Source organism: Gordionus sp. m RMFG-2023, chromosome 1, assembly GCF_954871325.1.
Source record: "Gordionus sp. m RMFG-2023 chromosome 1, tfGorSpeb1-WG-v2, whole genome shotgun sequence".
Taxonomy (NCBI): Eukaryota; Metazoa; Nematomorpha; class Gordioida; order Chordodea; family Parachordodidae; genus Gordionus; species Gordionus sp. m RMFG-2023.
Window position 1 is genome coordinate 12,775,153 of NC_088775.1, and position 9,959 is coordinate 12,785,111.

A 9,959-nucleotide genomic window follows, 5' to 3' on the forward strand; every position below is an offset into this window, starting at 1 on the left:
TTTTTCTCATACAAGCGTATAATAAAATTTTGTAAATAAAAAGAAAATTTTTTAAAAATTTTATCAATATTCTCTAAAAAAATCATATTGAGCCATATACAACAATTAAATTGTTTTTAAGATTCTCTTCTGTCAAATATCTATTGGAGGAAAAATAAATTTTATGATTGAGAACACCTTCTACGCGCTGACTAGGGTAGCTGGCACAGTCAAATAGCAATATACAAAAATATCTAAAAATAATTAATGATTTATCAGTTAAAACGGATTAATTAATTATTTTTTAAGAGGGTTAAAATATCAAAAAGTCCGAGCCGATTCACAAGCATTTTAAAGGCGCGGTTCAGATCCGGATGATAAATTTTTTAAGGTAGGTTTAGTAAATAATAACGGCTAATAGGGTTAATGGTTTGCCTGGTTTACTTAGTGTTGCCGGGCTTTACAGATTTCTATTGCACATTAATAGTACATAGTGGTGTAGATATATATTGATAAATAGTTAGATTATTTAGGAATAGTGGATGCCTGGCTCCCGACTTCCATAATACACTATTAAAAAATAATTCATATCGATGGATATTTATTTATTAGCCGTCTCTTGGTCTTGATTGTTTTATTGACTCAAAATTATATTGAAAATTCAATAAATGTGATTAACTTCTCAGTTCTGTTAACTAATAAAAAAAAAATTTATTTAATGCTTTCAAATCATTAAAAAAAGCCAAATAGCCTTCAAACAAAATTTCCCCAAATTAGGGGTTGTATATGCAAAACTCAAATTAAAATATATATTCCTATATCCTATAAATATAAATTTTTATATTATTATTATGATTGGCGTTATTGAACGAAGTTTAAGTTTTTTTTCTTATCCATTAATGATATGATAGTGAAATATGATATATTCTGTTCTAAATCAAAAAGTTTGTCACTCCAAATATAATATCAATAATTTAAATTATATATTTTTTATTTTTAAAATAAGTTATTGTATTCAAAAAATAAGATATATATCGACATTTTGAAATGAAAATGATATTTATTAATATATCATGTTTTTATTTAAAAAAACGGCTAAACAAATATTTGTAAAACTTAATTATTATTATAAAGAATGAAATAGCTAGAATCAAAAGAAAAAGGATGAAATCGATATGTTGCCAATTTTATCATGCAAAATTTAACATAATTAAAAATCATAAGGGTTATTCCAATAAAACTCATAGTGGGATGAAAACCCTTTATTTTTCGAAATAAATTAATTTTATTTGAGAAAATTTATCATTACACCAATGTCTTCGTTTTTATTTTTATTTTGTCACCTTCCCAGTTCTCAGAATCTAGTTTCTCATTGAAGTTATTAACTATTATAAAAAAAATATTTCACAGTTCAGTCTCAAAAACGAGAATAAATCATTTTAACATGATTCAAATCGAACAGAATATAGCTCTCAGTTTACGATAGATATATCTTGAAATGTATGCTTATTTTATATAGTTTATTTCTAGTTTTCATTTCTGCAATATCTATGTTATCGTATACCTTTTGTATATCTATTTTAGAGGGAAAAAAATTATATTAAAATAAGAATTTACATAAATATTTCCCCAAAATTACCCCGGAAAGTCCACGAGATTATCTGTTATGCCCCCTAATAATCCATTTATTGAGGAATTTAAGACATCTATTTTTCCAATATTTATGATCGCATGCTGTTTTATTCTCACATCTTGCAAAAAAATTGTTTATTTATATTTCATAAATATTAACTAACGTTTTGCCCTTAATTTAATAGATTATTAAGAATTTTTGCAATAATTATAACCTTTTATTATTATTCATATTAAAGAATATAATTATAGTTCATTATGTTTTATAAAATTATCGTGAGTGTGAGTATATTTATAGCCTTTTAATAATATCCCTAACCAGTTATTACAAAATGGAAATATCAAATATAACATTAACACTGTCCATTTTATTTTTTTAAAATGTCACAAAATAAAAAAAAATATGTAACCGAATTTTGAATTGAATCAATTTTCATATGATAGATATATACCTTTAAAACCTGCTAAAAAAAATTTGTTTGCTTTCTTGAAATATGAAGCTTTTATGTGAAAGAAATGAAAATATTGTTAAAAATAAAATAAAAATATAAATTAAAAAATAGTTTATTATAAATAAAAACATTTATACATAATTAAATAAATAAAAATTTTTTTTAATAAAATATATATTATTTATAAAGTTAAAATTAAATTAATCATCATCATTACACCCATATTTTACATCAAATATTAATCGAATCAAATGGAACATGATATGGAGAATATCAGGAATATTTATTCTTTCGCCAATTTCCCCATGTTCAATCCCGTCAAAGATCCATTCCCACACTTCAATTACTATCAGAAATACATGGAAGACAGTTATAATCAAGGTATTAAAAAGCTTGACTATCTTAATTTCACGAAAGACGCAGAGATGGTAAATAAACATCTTTCATACCTAAATTATCAACAACGCCATCATACATTTCATCAGATATTACCGTATTTACCACCAGTGATGGACCCATCTTACATAGCCAAACTCAATCGTTTGATAGAAAAACAGCCAAACCAAGCTTATACTGAAGACAACCAACTTTCGCCAGAATCACCTATTAATTTTATGAAGAGTTCCATAGGTAATGAAAGATTCCCTTCAAATTGCAAAACTGATTACAAACTATCAGACATCCAAGAAAACAACTCATCATTAGGTCTAATAAAACATGCCTTTGATTCGACGGCATCTTCCATGTCCCGATTTAATAGGGCTCCGAAATGTGCTAGATGTCGTAATCACGATACAATATCAGCTCTAAAGGGTCATAAAAGATATTGCAGATGGAAGGACTGCCTATGCGCTAAATGTTGTCTCATTTCTGAACGGCAGAGAGTTATGGCAGCTCAGGTGGCTTTGAGAAGACAGCAAGCTCAGGAGGATATTCAGACTAATTTACAAATTGATTTTAAAGGAAATGAGATAACAAACAAAGTGAATAAGTTAAAAGGCTACATGTAACCTTTAGTTAATATGTTCACTACATAAACAAATATATAAAATCCTCTTCGAGAATGTTTCGATTATATATAAGGAATATTTAATAAAAGATGGTTTGAGTAATTAATATAAATAATATTATCTATAATATGGTGATACAGAGAAAACTCCATTTATATTTGTCATATTATTATTTATGGTGATTGTTTTATTAAATTAGATAATATATCATTTTTTATCATGACTCCAAATATTTTTGTATTATTTTATAATTATAAATAAAAGTATTTTATATTTAAATTTTGTGGCAATCAATTCCTTTATAATTACTGAAAGGTATATATTAATCGAGAGAGAGAAATATAAATTAGATATTATTTTTTATTATATAGATTTCAATAAAAAATTTACCCTTTCGAAACAGATTTTAAGAATATTAAATGAACTCCACATATCAACATGAATTTCAACCCGACCCCTCAGATTTTTATAAAATTTTTACTCAAGGTTGCATATGTTATAACTAAGAAAAAAATAATTCAGCTTCCAACTTAGCGGCTGAGATATTCGGCTCTAAATGTCAAATAAATAGAGCATTTTGAGCAAAATGCTCTCCCTTTCATTTTAAATATCTTTGGATATGATTAAGCTAGAAGCGTCATTAAAATTTCTTTATATAGCCTAATGGTAGACCCTTAAAGTTATATAATGTTAAATATTGATAAAAAATATTAAATGTCAAAAAACGGGAATAGAATATCGGATATGGTCATAATTTCTTCTTTCTCTTAAATTTTTTTTTGAATAGAAAAGGGGAAAAAAGTTGTAATTTAAAAAATAAATTTTTTTTTGATATTTGCTGAGTCATCTGTAGTATTTTCAATTCAAATCCTTAATAAAAGATTAAATCTGAATATGTATTCGGAATACGATTCGGGTTCAGAAACCTTATTTACAACATACACTAGCATTAAAAAAATCTTCAACTCCAAGATAATAAAATCCACTCTAAAATATTTTTTAAACAATATATCAACCATCTTCCTTAACCATTTGTCTGACACCTTCCCTCACAATATTTACAAATCATCTCTCTCCATAGAATAACAATTTTCCCAATAAATCATTAAAAAGAATTCCATGTATAATTTACAAAAAAAAACATTAAATCACTTTTAATACCTTTTCCATCTAAACATATAACTTTTGAAGAAATTTACACAAATATAATTATAAGCTCCCTCCTCAAATTCCCCCTAAAAATAAATAAAAACTTCTAAAATCCTCATTCACTCCTCCCCTCCATAATGGAAGCTCTGTGGTCAATATTTAACACCTGAATGGTAGACCTTAGAATAATATAATGTCCCTCTAAGAAGTTTTTCGATCTGAATAACTCATTTGACAAAATTATTTACCTTTTTTTACATTCTTAAATTAATCTCTAAAAATGGAAAAAGAGTTAGCTAAAAAATCTCTAACCTCTCAATCCCTTTTTCCATAAGACAGCTCAATGATCAAATTTTACACTACTCAAAATAGGCCTATGCTTTGACGCACATATAGGAAGTAACTAGGGGTATACCGATACCACTTTTTGGAGGCCAATCCTATCCGATCCGAATATCAAATTGATATCGGCCGATTACCGATCCGATATCATATCTAATTTTGTATTCTGTAAAGATACTAATGGTTTTAATTTTTAATATACTTTTTATTAGTATAACATCTATAATTTAACTATACCATAACATATGTCATTTAAATATATAATGATCAGTTATAGTTTATATTCAATTCAATTGCAATTCTAAAAGTATATAAAATATTTTTATTGATAAATCACTTATTTATACAATAAGTAATAACATTTATCTATTTACATAATGTATAAACAAATATATTATGAAATTTGAAATAAATATTTAAATAAATATTTAATATTAATATATCGAAGATTTCATTTTAGAAATACCAAAATTTCCAATTTATCAGAGGTCAGTCTGCGGAGATGGGGACTGTCAATTTTAATAAAAACAGATTCTGAAGAGATTATCGCACACTTTTATAAACAGAATGCGCAAAAATAATAACAAAATGCAGAATGTTTATTAATTAATTATTATTATTAAAAAATTAAACATAAAAATGAATTTCGATTTTATTTACAAAAATAAGTGGATTTTAGATAAAGCTTTTTTTTTAAATTTTATAATATTTTATTTAAAAACACCATTTTTTATCGGATCGGATCGGAAAATTTTATAATATTTGCCGATAACCGATATTTTAAAATGGGAGAAATATCGGCTCGATCCGATCCCTTGAAAAATATCCGTACATCGCTAGAAGTAACCGAAATAAATAATTGTAAAAATACGTTTCTTTTATTTTTTTGCATGTTGTAAATTTCTTCTAGAGGGAACCTTACTATAAGTAACATTTTTTCCACCCATTTCGTATTTTAATCTCTACCTTCCCAGTTTTACCTCTCGAAAATTCAATTCTCCTGCAAGGAATTATTTTCCGCCAAAATTATCTAAACTGACCCTATTGATATCATTACAATCATTCTCAGTAAAATATAGAATCCCTTTATTTTTCTAAAACTCCTATTAAATTTTAATTAATGTTAACTGAGGAGGTTTTGACGGGGTGAGTGTTGGCCATTTTTAAGCAAGCATTTATTTTTAATAATAAAAAATACCTATATTTATAAAAACACCAGAAGCCACGAGTTTATTTAGGGTCACAAATATCAATATAAAAATGGCTTGTTTTTTTTAAAATTTTATGACAATTTTAAGTGAAACATGTCCATCATGGTGATATATATAATATAAATGAACCTGGTACATTTAGTTTGATAATGTATTTCATTAATATTCTAGAACTTTGCAATATTTCAACAGATTAGTCTGCTCTCCGTTATACATCTTTCCCAAAGTAGATGTATCACCCAAAGTCATCAGATATTTCTCACACGTTACCAACAACTTCCTAAAATATCCATTCCGGCTAAAATCAATCCCACTGATGTCCGCAAATCTGGAGAAGATTAAGTTTGATTGCAGAATCGATATCAAACAGCTTTTTTCTCTCCTTTAATCCACAGGATGAGAAAATTATTCAGCTGCATTCATGATACAGCTTACAGACACACCGTCTTACCATTCGGGGCATTCTTTAGCTCCTACTGCCTCTAGAGCATTTTATTAGAGGCATCGTTATCTAAATAATTATCTACATTTTTTGAAAGGCAACTTAATCATATAATTTTAACAAAGTAGATATCATTTGATTAAACTTTCCACTTTTTTTGATTGGACCTTTTCCTTTTTTGCTCGGATCATTCTTTTATTTATTAATTTTCATATGAGTTGCTCCATATGCACCTTTTAAGATCTTTTGAACTTTCAAAAAAATGTTCCATATCCGTTTTAAAGACCACCTATAAAAAATGTTCCAGAGCTAGCTATAGATACTCTAACTGATTTTATCTAAATTCGCTTTCGCGGTAGAATTTTGATAATTAAAAGGGGGTATCTATTAAATTTTGAGCTATTTTTTACAAGGACTTTTTAGAACTGTATTCAAAAAACTGACATCGCCTCATTAACTTTTAATTATGATGAGAAATTATTTGTCATATATTCAGGGTTTGCCAGCTTCATTAAAATAATTTTATTTTTTCATATGATAAAATAGGGGAAATATGCCATGAATAGTCATGCTTTCGCTTTTTTCAAAAAAACGGCATTAAGATTTGGGTTTGACCAAATATATTTTATATCAGTGTAGCCCAATTCTTAATCTTTAAATAAAATTTGAATCAAAGCTTTATCTATTATCTATAATAGTTTATGAGTTTGATAAGATTATATACAAGTTGTTTTTCTGGCCAGTCAAAACATGGTATGTATTGACTGGCCATACACTATGTGTTAATTGGCCATTATAAATCATTTAAGAATTTTATTATAAATTTTACAATATGAATTACTTGCAAAAGACCTATCTTAATATTTATTCATTTTTTAGATATGTAAAAATTTACACTAATTTAATTAGTTTACATCTAAATTTATCATCATCATCTTCTTCTTCTCCGTTTTATGGCGATTTTCATTTTTACCCGGGTGGGCCAGTTTTCCCTCTGATTTTCTTTTCCATTTTTGACGGTCCTGATCATCAATATTTGTAAGATTCATGCATCTCATATCCGCCGCTATCACATTTGTCCACGTCATCTCCTACTTCCATTAGGGTGCATCTCTTTACCCAGTCATTTTGTTTTATAAATTAATATCTTAATTATCTTTTTGTTAAACATTCTTATTTCAATATATAATTAAATTTAATGATTTTATAAATTATTATCTTAATTATCTACATGTTAAATAGGTTATTACAATAATTTAATCATTCATCAATTTAAAATTTTTTGATGCTCAATAAACTTAATTATGAATACACAACAGCAATTTATGTTATTATTAATTTATAAATGAGAAAATTATAATATTTTTATTACCATAAAAAACAAACAAATACATCATTTTTATTAATTAAGCATAAGCCTATTCTTCATAATGAATGAATTTAATCCATTCTTCCTCTTTCTTAGGAATATTTCATCTTGCATATAATGCATAACCACTCATCATAATTCTGCTTTAAAATTAAACTTTAACTCATAAAATCATGTGCAAATATTCTTATCAAAAAATAAATAATTTTTAACATAAAAATTTATTTAGCTAAATCTATGATAACTTTTAACAGGTAATTCTAATGTATAATTAATACCATTAAGAAATGCTCTAACATGTTATAATTGATAAATCTATGATATCTAATAATCTATAATATAATTCTAATATGTAATTTATATTATATATAAACCCTTTAAGTTTTAACCATTTTATGCTAAACCTCATTAATGATTTTCTAGCTTGTCTTGTATTATATAATCTTATCTAATTTCTGAGGTTTGGTGAATATTAATCAATTTGAATTTTATCCATATGGACATATTACAAAGTCTCTTTATATGATTCACATGAGTTTTTCATTAAAATATGAATGTATGTCTATTATCATAAAATGCCATTATATGTATATTAAACAATGATATAAGCTCTAATCTTTTTACGTAACTAATGTTAAAAGACCAAAGATAATATTTATATCAGAGACTTTTTTTTAAACATATCCGGGCCGGGCCTTAATATTTTTTATAAAAATTTTTACATTATGAGTTAATGGTTATAAGATTATATTATATTATAGTTATGATTAATATAATATTGGGTGATGGTTAACACTACCTAACACCCACAGATCGATCTAATTATTAATTTCCTGCAAATTTATTCAAAGTATTAATATATTTTTTTATAATTCATATCTAAATTTTTACAACATATTTTACCAAAACAATCAAATAAAGGAATATCTTAAATAAGCCCCAATATTCAAGTATTATTAATATATTTTTTTATAATTCATATCTAAATTTTTAGAATATATTTTACCAAAACAATCAAATAAAGGAATATCACTTCTTGAAGTTTGTAATACCTTTCAAAGCGAAAAAGGAGAAATAAAATTGATTTTACTTAATATAAAGCATTTTTTAATTGAAAAATTTGTTTTATACAAGTATCATTTTATTTCTCTTTTTCTCTGTCCCAAATTCAAGCAATTACGTATGTAGTCAGGGACAGATCGCAAGATGACGGAAAACTATATAAAAGATTATATTAAATTACAAGAGGCTCAGGAAGTAAATGAAATACCATCGACCAGTCAAATTAAGACCGTTGTTAAACAAACTGAATCGTTTTATATGGTAATTCTGGTAATATGTCAATACCCGATGATGAATATTATAATTACATAAATAAAAAAATAGATAAAACATTTAAGGTGGATAATTTGTTAGAGTGGTGGGCGGCTCATCAAAGCGAATTTCCAATTTTAGCAAAATTGGCAATTCCTGCTTCAAGTGCAAGCTGTGAGCGGAATTTTTCCACTACTGGGAGAATTCTTGAAGAAAGAAGAAGTAATCTTCAACCTGAAAAGGTAGATATGCTTCTCTTTCTTCATGATAATTTGTGAATTTTTAATATCTTTCTTGAGTATAGGGTTTCGTCAATCATGCTGGTTTTTTACTTTGCAAACTGTCAAATATTTATTGCATTTATTATATTTACCTTGAGTCATGAAAGTTTTTAATCCAACATTTTTCATTATTTTTTTTTACAATATTTTATAATACAATTATCTTCTTATGTTAAAAATTTATATTATAAAATAAATTATATTAATATTGTGCAATTAGATTATATTTTCAAAATACTATTTATTATACATGCATTTTTTTAAATAGCGATTATAAATTAAATACAATATATTATATTCTCAAAATATTTTCCATTTTTATAAATTAAATATTAGTTTTATTTTTTTTAAATGCAATATAAAATATAGTATATGCTCAAAATATTATTACCATTTTTATGAATATTAGTTTTATTTTTGTAAATGCAATATAAAATATAGTATAAGCTCAAAATATCCATTTTTATAAAAATTTTTATAAATTCAATATAATATTCTCAAAATATTAGCTTTTTACATGTATTTTTTAAATAATAAGCGATAATACTCGCTGAAAAATATGGTAAAATACCTCATAGGTGAATTTTTGTATATACCAGGTCGAATATAATTTTAAAAATTCCGAGCCGGGCCTGAAATTTTTTTTTAAAGATAGTAAAAAATATTTTTAAAAAATATCCGGGCCGGGCCTTAAATTTTTAAATCCAGGCCGGGCCGTAAAAATTTTTTTTAAAAAATATCCGGGCCAGGCCTAAAAAATTTAAAACCGGGCCGGGCC